The sequence below is a fragment of the Orcinus orca genome, chromosome 3, assembly GCF_937001465.1.
Source record: "Orcinus orca chromosome 3, mOrcOrc1.1, whole genome shotgun sequence".
NCBI classification, from domain to species: domain Eukaryota; kingdom Metazoa; phylum Chordata; class Mammalia; order Artiodactyla; family Delphinidae; genus Orcinus; species Orcinus orca.
In genome coordinates, this window is record NC_064561.1 from 63742146 (window position 1) to 63756711 (window position 14566).

General features: G+C 37.0%; 1 long non-coding RNA gene across 1 annotated transcript in view; it reads left to right on the top strand.

The window, feature by feature from the left end:
• The window catches only part of LOC125964014 (uncharacterized), a 128836-nt gene that overhangs the window by 41136 nt on the left and 73134 nt on the right, over window positions 1-14566 (top strand). The window contains exon 2 of the long non-coding RNA XR_007476507.1: window positions 2385-2459. This is a non-coding gene — a long non-coding RNA (uncharacterized LOC125964014). The remainder of the gene's footprint in view (window positions 1-2384; window positions 2460-14566) is intronic.

Consider the following 14566-nt stretch of genomic DNA (forward strand, 5'->3'; position numbering starts at 1 on the left):
TGACTTATTTTTTTATTTTCAAATATAGTTGATTGAAAATATTTTTTAAAATTCAAATATAGTTGATTGAAAATATTATATTAGTTTCAGATGTACAGCATTGTGATTCAGTACTTTTACAGATTATACTCCGTTAAAAGTTATTACAAGATAATGGCTATAATTTCCTGTGTTATAGAATATATCCTTATTGCTTATCTGCTTTATACATAGTTTCTCTCTTTCGATCCCACAACTGTAATTTGCCCTTCTACCCTTTCCTCTCACCTTTGGTAACCACTTGTTTGTTTTCTGTATCTGTGAGTCTGTTTCCATTTTGCATATATATTCGTTTGTATTATATTTAGATTCCACATATAAGTGATAGCACATAGTATTTGTCTTTCTCTTGTGTGACTTATTTCACTAAGCATAATATTCTCTAGGTCCATACATGTTGGTGCAAACGGCAAAATTTCATGATTTTTTGTGGCCAAGTAATATTCTATTGTATATATGTACTGCTGCTTCTTTATCGATTACCCTGTTGATGGACACTTAGGCTGCTTGAATATCTTGGCTATTGTAAATAGTGTTGCTATGAGCACTGGGGTGGACATATTTTTTCAAATTAGTGTTATGTGCTTTTTTTTCTGGATATATACCCAGGGGTGGAATTGCTGGATCATATGGCGGTTATATTTTTAATTTTCTGAGGAACCTCCATACTGTTTTTCATAGTGGCTTTACCGATTTACATTCTCATTAACAGTGTACAAGGGTTCCCTTTTTTCCACATCCTTGCCAACATTTGTTCATTTTGATCATAGCCATATTCTATCAGAAATTAGGAGATATCTCATTGTTTTGATTTGCATTTCTCTGATGATTAGTGATGTAGAGCATTCTTTCATGTGCCTGTTAGCCATCTGCATGTCTTCTTTGGAAAAATGTCTATTTAGGTCTTCTGTCCATTTTTTGTTTGGGTTTTTTTTTTTTTTAATGTTGTATAAGCTGTTTTTATATTCTGGATATTAGGCCCTTGTTGGTCATATCATTTGCAAATATTTTCTCCCATTCTGTCAGTTGTCTTTTCATTTTGTTGATAATTTCCTTTGCTGCTCAAAAGCTCTTAAGTTTTATTAGGTCCCATTTGTTTATTTTTGCCTTTATTTCGTTTGCCTTAGGAGACAGATACAGAAAAATATTGCAACAATTTACATTAAAGAATGTTCTATGTTTTCTTCAAGGAGTTTTATGGCTTCAGGTCTTACATTTAGGTCTTTAATCCATTTTGAGTTTATTTTTGTGCTAAGTGTGAGGAAATGTTCTAATCTAATTCTTTTACATGTAGCTGTCCAGTTTTCCCAGCACCACTTATTGGAGTCTCTCTTTTCTTCATTGTATGTTCTTGCCTCCTTTGCAATAGGTTAATTGACCATAAGTATGTGGGTTTATTTCTGGGCTCCCTTTTCCACTCCACTGGTCTCTGTCTCTTTTTGTACAAGTACCATGCTTTTTAAATTAGCTGTAATATAGTGTGAAGTCTGGGAGTGTGATACCTCTAACTCCATTCTTTTTTCTGAAGGTTGCTTTGGCATTTTGGGGTCTTTTGTGGTTAAATATGAATTTAAGGATTATGTGTTCTGATTCTATGAAAAATAACATGGGTATTTTGATGAGGATTGCATTAAAACTATAGACTGCTTTAGGTAGTATGGCCATTTTAACAATATTATTTCTTCCAATCCAAGAATATGCCAAGAGTATGGGGTATCTTTCCATTTCTTTGTATCATCTTCAAATTCCTGCATCACTGTTTTATAGTTTTTAGAGTATAGGACTTTCACCTCCTTGGATAAGTTTATTCCTAGGTTTTTAATTATTTTTGATATGATTTTAAACAAAATTGTTTTCTTGCTTTCTTTTTCTGACAGTTATCAGAGTATAGAAAAGCAACCAATTTCTGTATATTAATCTTGTCTCCTGACACTTTGGTGAATTTATTAATCCTAATAGCTTTTAGGTGGAGCCTTTAGGGTTTTCTATATAAAGTATCTTGTCATCAGAAAATAGTGACACTTTTACTTCTTCTTTTCCAATTTAAATGCCTTTTTTTTCTTAGCGGACTTCTCTGGCTAAGACTTTCAAAATATGTTAAACAGAAGTGGTGAAACTGGGCATCCTTGTCTTACTCCTGAATTTAGAAGAAAGGCTTTCAGTTTTTCACCATTGTGTATGTTAGCTGGGTTTTTTTCATAAATGGCCTTAATTATGTTGAGATATGTTTCCTCTGTACCTACTTTGATGACAGTTTTTGTCATGAATGGCTGTTGAATTTTGTCACATGCGTTTTCTGCATCTATTGAAATTATCATGTGATTTTTGTCCTTTCTTTTGTTAAGGTGGTGTACCACGTTGATTGATTTACCAATGTTGAACCATCCTTGTGTTCCTGGAATAAACTGAACTTGATCAAGGTACGTGATCCTTTTTATATATTGTTGGATTCTGTTTGCTAATATTTTGTTGAGGACTTTTGCATCTATATTCATCAAAGGTACTGGTCTGCAATTTTATTTTTCTGTACTGCTTTTGGTTTTGGTATCAGAGTAATGGTGGCCTTTTACAATGAATTTGGGAGTGTTTTGCCCTCTTCAATTTTTGAGAATATTTTGAGAAGGACAGTTATTAGTTCTTTTTATATGTTTGATAGAATTCCCATGTGAAGCTGTCCATTCATGGACTTTGTTGGGAGTTTTTTTAATTTATAAGTTCAATTTCACTACTAATGATTGATCTGTTCATTTTGTCTGTTTTTTCCTGATTAAGTCATGGTAGGTTGTATGTTTCTAGAAATTTGTCCATTTCTTCTAGGTTGTCCAATTTTTTGGCATAGAACTGTTCATAGTATTCTCTAAGGAGTTTTTGTTTCTCTGTGGTATCAGTTGTTATTTCTCCTCTCATTAACAAGTATATTTTTTCTATTGATCCCTCCATCCTTATGTAATGCTCTTCTTTGTCTTTTCTTATAGCCTTTGTCTTAAAGTCTGTTTCATCTGACATGAGTATTACTACCCCCACTTTCTTGTCATTTCCATTTGCATGAAATATCTTTTTCCATCCCCTCACTTTCAATCTGTATGTGTCTTTAGCCCTGAATTGAGTGTCTTGTAGGCAGTATTATGAAGGGTCTTGTCTTTTTATCTGATAAGCCACCTTATGTCTTTTGATCAGAGCATTTAGTACATTGATATTTAAAGTAATTACTGGTATGTACTTATTGTCATTTTATTACATGTTTTTGGTTGTTTTTGTAGGTCTTTTCTTCTTTTTGTTTCTTTTGTGGTTTGAAGGAAACTTTGGTTAACTTTAGTAGTATGTTTGTATTCCTTTCTTTTTAGTTTTTGTGCATTTAGTTTAGGTTTTTGATTTGTGGTTACCACGAAGTTTATATATGTTGACCTATAGTTATACCTACTTGTTTAAACTGGTAGTTATTCTAAGTTCAAACACATTCTAAAAGATCTACCTTTTTTACTCCCATCCCCCATATTTTGTGTTTTGATGTCTTATTTTATATCTTCATGCTTATCCCTTTAATGTAGTTATAGTTGCTTTTAAAATTTTTTCTTTTAATCTACATACTGGCTTGTTTAGGTGGTTGATCCTCAGTCCTTATTATATATTTGCATTTCCTTGAGGGATTTTTCCCTTTCCTATAGATTCTTACTTTTTTATTTATAGAAGACCCTTTAACATTTCTTTTAGAGTAGGTTTAGTATTGCTGATTTCTTTTAGTTTTTCCTTATTGGAGAAATTCTTTTTCTTTTCACTTATTCAAAGACATTTATTTATTTTTTTAAGATTTTAATTGGAGTATAATTGCTTTACAATGGTGTGTTAGTTTCTGCTTTATAACAAAGTGAATCAGTTATACATACATATATGTCCCCATATCTCTTCCCTCTTGCGTCTTCCTCCCTCCCACCCTCCCTATCCCACCCCTCTAGGTGGTCACAAAGCACCGAGCTGTTCTCCCTGTGCGATGCAGCTGCTTCCCACTAGCTATCTATTTTACGTTTGGTAGTGTATATATGTCCATGCCACTCTGTCACTTTGTCCCAGCTTACCCTTCCCTCTCCCCATATCCTCAAGTCCATTCTCTAGTAGGTCTGTGTCTTTACTCCTGTCTTGCTCCTAGATTCTTCATGACCATTTTTTTTTCAGATTCCATATATGTGTGTAAGTATACGGTATTTGTTTTTCTCTTTCTGACTTACTTCACTCTGTATGACAGTCTCTAGGTCCATCCACCTCACTACAAATAACTCAGTTTCGTTCCTTTTTATGGCTGAGTAATATTCCATTGTATATATGTGCCACATCTTCTTTATCCATTCATCTGTTGATGGACACTTAGGTTGCTTCCATGTCCTGGCTATTGTAAATAGAGCTGCAATGAACATTTTGGTACATGACTCATTTTGAATTATCGTTTTCTCAGGGTATATGCCCAGTAGTGGGATTGCTGGGTCAAATGGTAGTTCTATTTTTAGTTTTTTAAGGAACCTCCATACTGTTCTCCATAGTGGCTGTATCAATTCACATTCCCACCAGCAGTGCAAGAGTGTTCCCTTTTCTCCACACCCTCTTCAGCATTTATTGTTTCTAGATTTTTTGATGATGGCCATTCTGACCGGTGTGAGATGATATCTCATTGTAGTTTTGATTTGCATTTCTCTAATGATTAATGATGTTGAGCATTCTTTCATGTGTCTGTTGGCAATCTGTATATCTTCTTTGGAGAAATGTCTATTTAGGTCTTCTGCCCATTTTTGGATTGGGTTGTTTGTTTTTCTGATATTGAGCTGCATGAGCTGCTTGTAAATTTTGGAGATTAATCCTTTGTCAGTTGCTTCATTTGCAAATATTTTCTCCCATTCTGAGGGTTGTCTTTTCGTCTTGTTTACGGTTTCCTTTGCTGTGCAAAAGCTTTTACATTTCATTAGGTCCCATTTGTTTATTTTTGTTTTTATTTCCATTTCTCTAGGAGGTGGGTCAAAAAGGATCTTGCTGTGATTTATTTCATAAGAGTTTTCTGCCTATGTTTTCCTCTAAGAGTTTTATACTGTCTGGCCTTACACTTAGGTCTTTAATCCAGTTTGAGTTTATTTTTGTTGAGAAATTCTTTATCTCTCCTGTTCTAAATTATATCCTGCTGGGTAGAGTATCTTCTGTTGGGATTTTTTTCCCTTTCACTACTTTAAATATATCATGGCCCTTCTGGCCTGCAAACTTTCTGCAGAGAAATCAGTTGATAGTCTTATGGGGATTTCCTTGTATATGACTCTTTGTTTTTCCCTTGCTGCCTTTAGAATTCTATCTTTACCCTTTGCCACTTTAAATACGATATGTCTTGGTGTGTGTCTATTTGGGTTCATCTTGTTTGGGACACTCTGTGCTTCCTATACCTGAAAATCTCTTTCCTTCCTCAGGTTTGGGAAGTTCCAGCCAAGATTTCCTCAAATACATTTTTGATACACTTCTTTTTCTCTTCTCCTTCTGGAACCCCTATAATGCAGTTGTGAAGCACTTTAATGTTATCTCAGAGATCTCAATAGATTGCTTCTTTTTTTCATTTGTATTTCTTTCTGCTTTTCTGATTGGGTGATTTTCATTATTCTCTCTTCCAGCTCACTTATGCATTATCATTTAGTGTGCTGTTCATTCCTTTTAGTCTTTTTTTTTTAAAAAAAAATTTAGCTATTGAATTATTCATTCTTGATTGGGTATATTTTAAATACTTTTTTAGTTCCTTATTAAGAATATTCACTGTTTAGATCAATTCTTTTCCCTAATTCAGTTAACATTCATATTACCAATGTTTTGAATTCTTTATCTGGTAAATTACTTATTTGTTTCATTATTTTTTCAGGGGTTTTCTCTTGCTTTTTCAATTGAGAGTAGTTACTACACATTTCCATTTTGCTTCATACTGTCTGTCTCTATGAATTTAGGTGAAATGGTTACCTACTGTGGTCTTGAAGTGGTGTTCTTGTGTGGGAGTGTCCTTGTACAGACTGTGTGTGACCAGTGCCTTCTATGGGAGAGTTGGATTTGATGTGGATGTCAGTCCTGTTTTTCTTCAGAGTGTGCTGGCAGCTATCACATTGGTAGGGGGTTGAGCTGGAGAAGGAGGGGCCAGAGCCAGTGCTGGGTGTGAGTAGGAACTTCCTATCTTGTCAGGGGTGGGGTCTGATCCCAAGTTGCTGAAGCAGACGTCCTGAGTGTTGGGCTCTAGCTGGCTTTGTTCCATTTAAGTGTGCATTTTTCTCTCTCCCTGCACTGGGACCTTTGCCCTAGAGGAGGGAAGTGCTGAAGCAAGTGGGGCTCCTACATAGACAGAGGTCTGATGCGCTGCCTCTGTACGTGTCTGCAGCCCTACTCAGAGGCAGCCTCAGGTGCAAGTCTTCTTTGTCTCTCAATGCTGATCACTGCCCTCTGGCTTCCGTCACCCCTGCTCTCTTGTGGAACTGATCCACAGGGCTGCTGCATCCCATGTGGACTCTTGGCAGGTATTAGGAGGTTAGCTGTGGTGAAGGGGCCACCATCAGAGATTGGGCAGTTTCTGAGGTGCCACTTGAGTAAACACCAGCAATGACCACCACCACCCTACCCAGGCTCTGCCCAGTGACCGGGTCACCTTTGTGTCCCATGGTCGAGTGTTTTCCCCAGTTGTGGATGCCCCAGGTCCATTGCTGCACTGTGGCATGGAATGAATGGCTTGTGGCAAGGTGTTTCTGGGAAACCTGGCAGCAGGTAGGGCAGACCCCTCTCCACCCTGCCTCAAGGGCTAGCCCACATGTGTGCTCCTCGTGAGTGGAGTCCAGGCTTCCCCAGCGGCACTCCAACCAGCCAAGGGGGCTTGCCTTCTCCTCCACATAGGACCCCAAGACTGGGACACCCAATCTGTGCCTCGACCCACTCACTCCTTAGGGTTGGTGTCTGTAAGCTCCTTTTTCTTCTGAGTCCCCTCCCAGGGGCACAGGTCCTGACACGACTACTTTTCTTCCCTCCCTACCCAGTTACCTGTGGCTCTTTCTTACAGCATTGGTTGTCCAGGAGTCTTTCTGCCAGGTTCCAATCAGTTTTCTGTAGAATTGTTCCACATGTGGCTGTATTTTAGATGTGTTCATGGGGAGAGATGAGCTCCATGTCCACTTACTCTGCCATCTTGACCTCCCCAGACAAATGACTTATTTTTTAAATGTAAATCATTAAACACCACAGAGCCCCATGTGAAACAATTATAAATGGCAGATGTTAACATTAATCTTAAGGAAAATTACATTCCTGAGGCCCTTAGCCAAAATAATGGACCAGGTTATTGATGCTTTTTTCACGCAGTATTTTTTCCCATTATTTAATAAAAACAGATTATTGAAATCTAAATGATATGAAACAGTCTTACTAGACTAAATTCCTTTTGTTTGCTTGAACAGTGTTATAACGTCACCTCAATTCTAAATAAATAATAGCCTCACCTTTAAGAAAACCATTTTGCTCACTGTTCAAGTAGTAAATATTTCTGATAATAACAGTCAAAGGAATGAAACTGTTATCATTCATATCTTTGATTGTGTGAAAGATTTGTTACATTTTTATTAAAATACTAGTGGATTAGATAAACTAACTGCAGTGGAAGGAATATGCAATATCCCTGAATTGGTGATATTGAACTCCTCCCTTCCCAGTTTTATTGAGATATAACTGACATACAACATTGTATTAATGTAAGGTATACATAATGACTTGGTATACGTATATATGGCGAAACAATTACCACAGTAAGTTCAGTTAATATCCATCACTACACATAGTTATAAGTTGTTTTTTTTTGTGTGTGATGAGAACTTTTAAGTTCTACTCTATTAGAAACTTTCAAATAACAGTATTGGTAAACATAGTAACCCTGCTGTATATTACATCCCCAACACTTCCTTATAACTGGAAGTTTGAACCTTTTGACCATCTTCATCCATTTCCCTACCCCTCACCTCCTGCCTTTGTCAATCACCAACCTATTCTCTGTTTCTATGAGTTCTTTTTTTATTCAGATTCCACATGTATGTGAAATCATACAGTGTTTTTCTCTCTGTCTGGCTTATCTCACTTAGCATAATGCCTTCAAAGTCCATTTACGTTGTTGCAAGTGGCAGAATTTTCTTCTTTTTTATGGCTGAATATTATTCCACATTATTAATAATATCTCTATCTATATAAACATATACATATATATTCAAAAATGCCAAGGCCAAGTAACACAGAGAAGGTTGAGTAACTTTTCTCGATCAAAAATACATTGCAATTAAATGCAATGTGTGATCCTAATTTTGATCTTGGACCATCAGAAAAATAGTTATAAAGGTCATTGTTGGAACAATTTATAAGACTTGGAATATGGCCCATGCAATAGATAATGGTATGACATCAATATAAAATTTCCTGATTTTTATGATTGCATTATGGCTATGGAAGAGAATGTCCTTACTCTTTATAAACATACCATGAAATAGATTAGTAAAGGAACATATTATCTCCTACTTACTCTTAATAGGTTCAGAATAAATAATTTGCGTACAAATATAACCATATACATCTCTGTATCTATTGAGAGGAAAAGAGAGAGATAAAATAGAGTAAATAGGAATAGCTAATGGATCTGATAAAGTGTATATGGAAGTAGTTTATACTGTTCTTGCAAACCTTCTATAATTTAAAATTTTATCAAAATGAAAATTCCAAAAATATTCTAGTTATAACTTACCCTTCTTTGTCTTATCACCTGACAATCTCAGCACTGAGCTCCAGTCCCATGACACAGCCTACCATGTGCTCTCCTGACTCTATACGTTTCAGCCCACTCTTTCCTCTCCCTCAAATTCCATATGCTTTCTCTGCCCATCTGAAGCCACACAAGACCTAGGCCAATGGTCATTACTTCTGGAAGTCCTCTAGAATTAAGTCTAGCAGGACTTCTAGCCTTACTCAGACTTAATTGATCCTTCTCTGCTGTTTCACAGTATCTGATCCAGGTTGCTAATACAACATGCAAGTCAGAGTAGGCTAGGTTTTACTGTGGTAACAAGGACACAATCTCAGAGGGTTAAAACAACTGAGATTTCTTTCTCCTTATAGCTAAGTGTCTTGAGGATCAGCAGGTAGGGCTTTTTTCATGGCGGTCACTCAGGGTCTGAGGCTGATGGAAACTCTACCCTGACATGTACTTCCATGATTGCACATCAGAGGGAAAGGAACATGGGAAATCATGAACTGGCTCTTCAAGCAAGCTCCTCATGAGAAATGGCTTAAGTAACTTCTGTTCATTTTTACTTGGTTAAAGAAGTCATATGAGCAAGCGTAATTTCACAGGGGGTGGGAAGTACAATCTTCTTGGAAGGAGACTATGAACAGCTCAGAGGTGTCCACTCACAGGGTTTTTTACATCACACAAACATTATTCGTGCATGTCAGTTTTCTTCAGTGAATTGTGACTGCAGCTTCTATGTCCTAGTCATCCTTGCATTCAACTCTTCAAGCCCAGTGTTTAGTACAAAGGAGGTGCTTAGTGCTTTTTGTCTGACTGAATGGACATCGAGAGACTTGCCCAAGGTCGTAGAGCCTGTGGGGTTTGGATCCTAGTCCTGTGCACTTTCCACTACACAATGCAATAAAAATCCTTAGACTTCCCTGATGTGGTCTCACTTTCATTAAGTTGCAATCTGCCAATAGGAACTACTCTAACTTTACTAGTTAATATTTTATAGGCCTCAATCTATATGCAATAACCCATTTTAGAATATGCTTGCAGCCAAGAATACGAAAAAAATATAGTGATTAAAATCCCAAAGATGAAAACACGTTTCATCATTTTTAACCTGCCATGATTTCTCACTTTTGCTTTTAAAAGTCTTTCTTCCATTATTTCTCTTTCATGGCTCTTTTCATTGCAAACTTGACCACAGGGTCTTTTAGAATTGTATGCTTTTAATCACAAAGGCTAAGAAAATTCCAAAAGACTTAAAAGGTACAGAAAGTATCAAAGTCTAAAATAAATCTTCAAAGTAAATTTCACTGGGATGGCATATGCTCTTGGTTAACCCATGAAATTAAAAAATCTGATTGTGGTAAAATCAGATTCCCATTCATCTTTATTATTATTATTATGATTAATTTCTCAGGTCCCAGTGGAACACTGAACTACTAATAACCGTAACTCTCTTCTCTTTGGACACAAGAAGAGTGGAATTGACTGCGGCAACAGTGCTGAGCAGGGAGATGCTCTGAGAGAGCTTTTGCCTGTTAGGTATATTGAATCATTATCACTTCAGTGAATGGCAACAAAATAGGCAATCTTGTGCAGATCAGGATGGCTTTCAGTGCAAGTCAGAATTTCAATGTGTGTCAGAAAATGAATAGAGATGAAAAATTCAGGAGGCGGCATGCAGGAGTAACTGAAATGCAAAGCATCTGTTGTTGCCTGGATCCCAGGCAGCTTGAGTCATGTGGAGGGTTTCTTATTCTGCTGTAATGTCTGCCATGGTGAGGAGCCAGGTCAGTGACTGGGTTAAGTATTGTGGCTACTTCTACCACCAACCACTGAGATAAGACAAAAGTAAAATTGCCTTGCTTACTCAGATTTCTAAATGCAAAATGGACCCAATTTGTATATATTTGATTTGGGATGACGTTTCAGTATCTCCCTGTGAGCATGAGCAATCTCTTACGTGACAGATCATTTTATGAGGCTTCTAACTAAGATGAACAAGCCTGTTTTGCTAACATAAAATTGGCAGGAACTCGAGCTTGAAATTTGAATGGAGCCCAAACTGAATATTTGCACAAGTTTGAAGAGGCACAGATGATTTTATGCAAATTGTTTGTTTATGGAATGCTTCCCCTAGGCACATCTGCAGGCTCATGTGGGCTGAAAGTGTGAAGGAAGATAGAAACAATTTAGTTAATATGACTATTGCCTTTTTTGGTGTGTTTCTCCCTAGTAGTTAGAAATTAAATTAAAAATTCATAATATCTAACATATATGCAGCACTTTTATTAAGATAGAACCTAGGCTAAGTGCTTTGAAATTACTTAGAGGTACTAAGTGAGGCTTAGGTAGATCAGGAGCTTAGCCAATGACCCATTGCAGTCAGTGGCAGATGGGGTTGTGAACCTAGGCACTCTCTTTCCAGAATCCAGGCTGTCTAACTTATACCATACTATATGGACTTTCTTAGATAATACAGAGTAACTCTAGGGGATTGAGTTATTCTTTAATACTCACATGGACTAGTCTGATAAAAAGAATAACAGAAAATCAGATTAAAAACTTCAAATTTGTCACTCTTACCCTAAACTCTGCAGAACATTCTTTTTGGGATAGGGCTGCACCATGCATGCCCAGGAAAATAAATAGAATACCCTGTTAAACTAATAGGCCTTTAGACTTTAACCATCTAATCAGAGGCCTCCATAACATTATTAGTGAGAAAGGTGGAGAATTCCTCTCTTTTCCAATCTGATGCCTGCAATTCAGCTATTAGTATTACTGAGGCTTGACATAGTTTGCAGTAAAGGGTCCATTTATGGCTTATTTGACTGGACCTCCTTTCACTTCTATTTTCCCCATTCTCATGGTGAGAATTTGGAAAGTTAAGGTATTGGGCTAGAAGGACGATAGAAATGGATGAAGGGGACTTGGGAATTTATTGCAATTTAAGGGCTTATAATCTTAGGGATATCCTCCTTCCTGAGTAAGGTTTGGCCAGGCCAAAGATGCTGGAATCACCCCTGACTCCTTCTTTCTCTCATACCCCAACTGATATATCAGCGATCCTATGAAACCTCCTTCAAAAGATACTTTGAATTTGGCCAGAAACCATTACTCCTGCCACCAGTACTCTAGGACGACCTCACGGCGCCTCTTACCTGGACTATTGCAACACTCTCTTCACTGGTCTCCTTGCTTCCACCCAATACCACTGTAGCTTAGCCTTCTTACAGAGGCTAGAGTAATTATTTTAAAGTGCAAGTCATACCCCCTTAACTCTTCCACCCAAACCCACTTCCCCATCTCACTTAATGCCCTTTGGATCTCTCTGATCTCACTTCCCGCCACCTTCCCATCTCACACCCTGCTCCATCCACACCAGATGCCTCTCAGGATACTCCTGGCACAAAGCAGTTTCACTGGATCCCCTCCCTGCCAGAAATCCTCTTTTCCTGGATCCCCTCAAGACTCTCCCTCACTTTGTTTAGATTTGTAAATGTTCAAAGAAACTTTCCTCCTTCCCACTTTTTCCAAAACAATGCCTTTGACCACTCTGTATACACTTACCATGATTTACATTTCTCTTTAACATTAATTATCACATGAAATATCCTATATTTAATGTGTTCATTTGTTTATTGTCTGTCTTCCTTAAGTAGAATCCAAGCTCCATGAGAGTTTGGACTTGATTAATTTTGTTCACTGCTTAGTGTTTGATGAATGACTGAATGAGTGGCATGGAACAATGCTGTGGGACCAGTGAAATAGCTTTAGGGAGTTTTAGGTTTAGAGACCAGGAAACAGATGATAAAATTAAGGCCAATGTGTAAAAAATAATAATGTGTAAAAAACCAGCATATTTGATAGGCACCCCCCAAATAGGCGCATTCCATAGATATAACAAAATATTATTTCATAAGCATACAAATTGTCCCTAAAGGTTGAGAAGGTCTAAATCAAATTTTGATGAAGAGTGTTGAAGGGAGGAAAGAAGAGTTGTGGGGAAAAATTCTGTCGTCCAAAGTCTCTAAAATAATAGTTGAATGAGTACATAGAGGTCAGCCTGGAGTATGGAGTTTTTTGTGTCTTTAAGACACAGCTCAAATTCCACATCTTAGCATGTCAGGGACTTTGCTAAGTTATAACTTAAGTGGTCATGTCTAAATCTCTTAATGACTTCGTGTTGTAGGCCATTATGATTGTAGGTCAGAAAACTGAGGCTCAGAGATGTTAAATAATGTGTCTAAAGATGAACAGTTGCTATGACGACTCTCTTCTATGAAGCCTTACCCAGTTACTTTGGATCTTAAGGGATCTCTTTTTCCTTCTAGTTGCTGGACCATTTATGGGACTCTGACCATATACTGACATATTCTCAGATATTACATACCTATCTCATCAAGACATGGTGACTTGTTCTAAAAGAGTTTCTTTTTCTTCAAGTACATGTAGACTAAACACATAGGACTGTATATATTCTATGAATGCCATATTACATTGAATAAAAAGCCAGTTAATCTATGAAAAAAGCAATTCCAGTTTCTAGGAACAATTAATTTTAAAAGTGTTGACACATTGAGATGACCACTGGTTTGCAATAGTTATTCTCCACCAAAGCCCCTGGTTACCACTTTTATTGAAGCATACTAGCATAGTCTTTCTACAGATATAAATATTTGATGACATGCTTTTTTATTTTTATAAAGAGAGTATTTTAGATTCTATAATTCTGCAAAAGTTCATGTTGGAGAACTAACTGATAATATCAAAAGTATACATTTTAGAAATATGGAAGAGATTTCTTCCAACTATTCCAAAGATTCCAATTAAAGTTAGCATACACAAGAGGTCAAGAGTTAACTGTATAATGGTTAAGGACTTTAGTTTAGGCAACTAACTCTGACACCTTGAGCAAGTTTCTTAACACCTCTGAGCCTCAGTTTCCTCATTTCTATAATGAGCTAATGCAGTTAAAGCATTTACCACGTTTACCAGCTTAGCACACAGAAAACACTTCATAAATGCTACTGATTATTGTGTTGTTATTACCGTTATCAGGAGGAGATATAATATGACAGGAGATTGGAAATCCTACCCCTAATATCAGTCTCTAAATCATGAATAGGAATGGGAATTATGCTGGAATATCACATAAACCAAAATCAATAGGAGTCAGAACTTGAGTCCTTTAGAAGTATATAAAAGCCACTTAAGTATAATGACAGAATGTAATTACGCAGAGTTTCACTTTGTATGTGACATCCTGGCAAACAGAAAATAAAGCTGAAATGGAACACATTTCTGTCGATATGAAACATTACTCGTCCCCTTCCTCATTTGTTACCAGGTTCTCTGTTATGTTGTTTTAAAGCCATTTTGTGGTGTGGTGCTCCTTCTTCTTGCTTCAATCCGTTTTCTCAAAAATCTTGCCAGGAGATCTGAGAGCAGATGGTGCCTTATTGTTTAAGAAAGTGGTACTTTTGCTGAGTGTTTGATCACACTTTTCTGTTGGGGACTGGCTTGTCAGCATCTTGTGCCATCAGGATAAGATACATGCCAAGGAAAATGGAAACGGCATATTTGCTAAGCCTGTCAGAGGATATATTGACAATTGCATCAAAACCTGAAAGTATGGCTTCAATTGTTAAAACATATGAAAGGAGTACTTTTATTTTGTCAAGTAAATCCAGGTTTGAAGGCTGTGTATGTACCATAATATGAAGACAAGCCATCTACACAGACAGTAACCCTAAC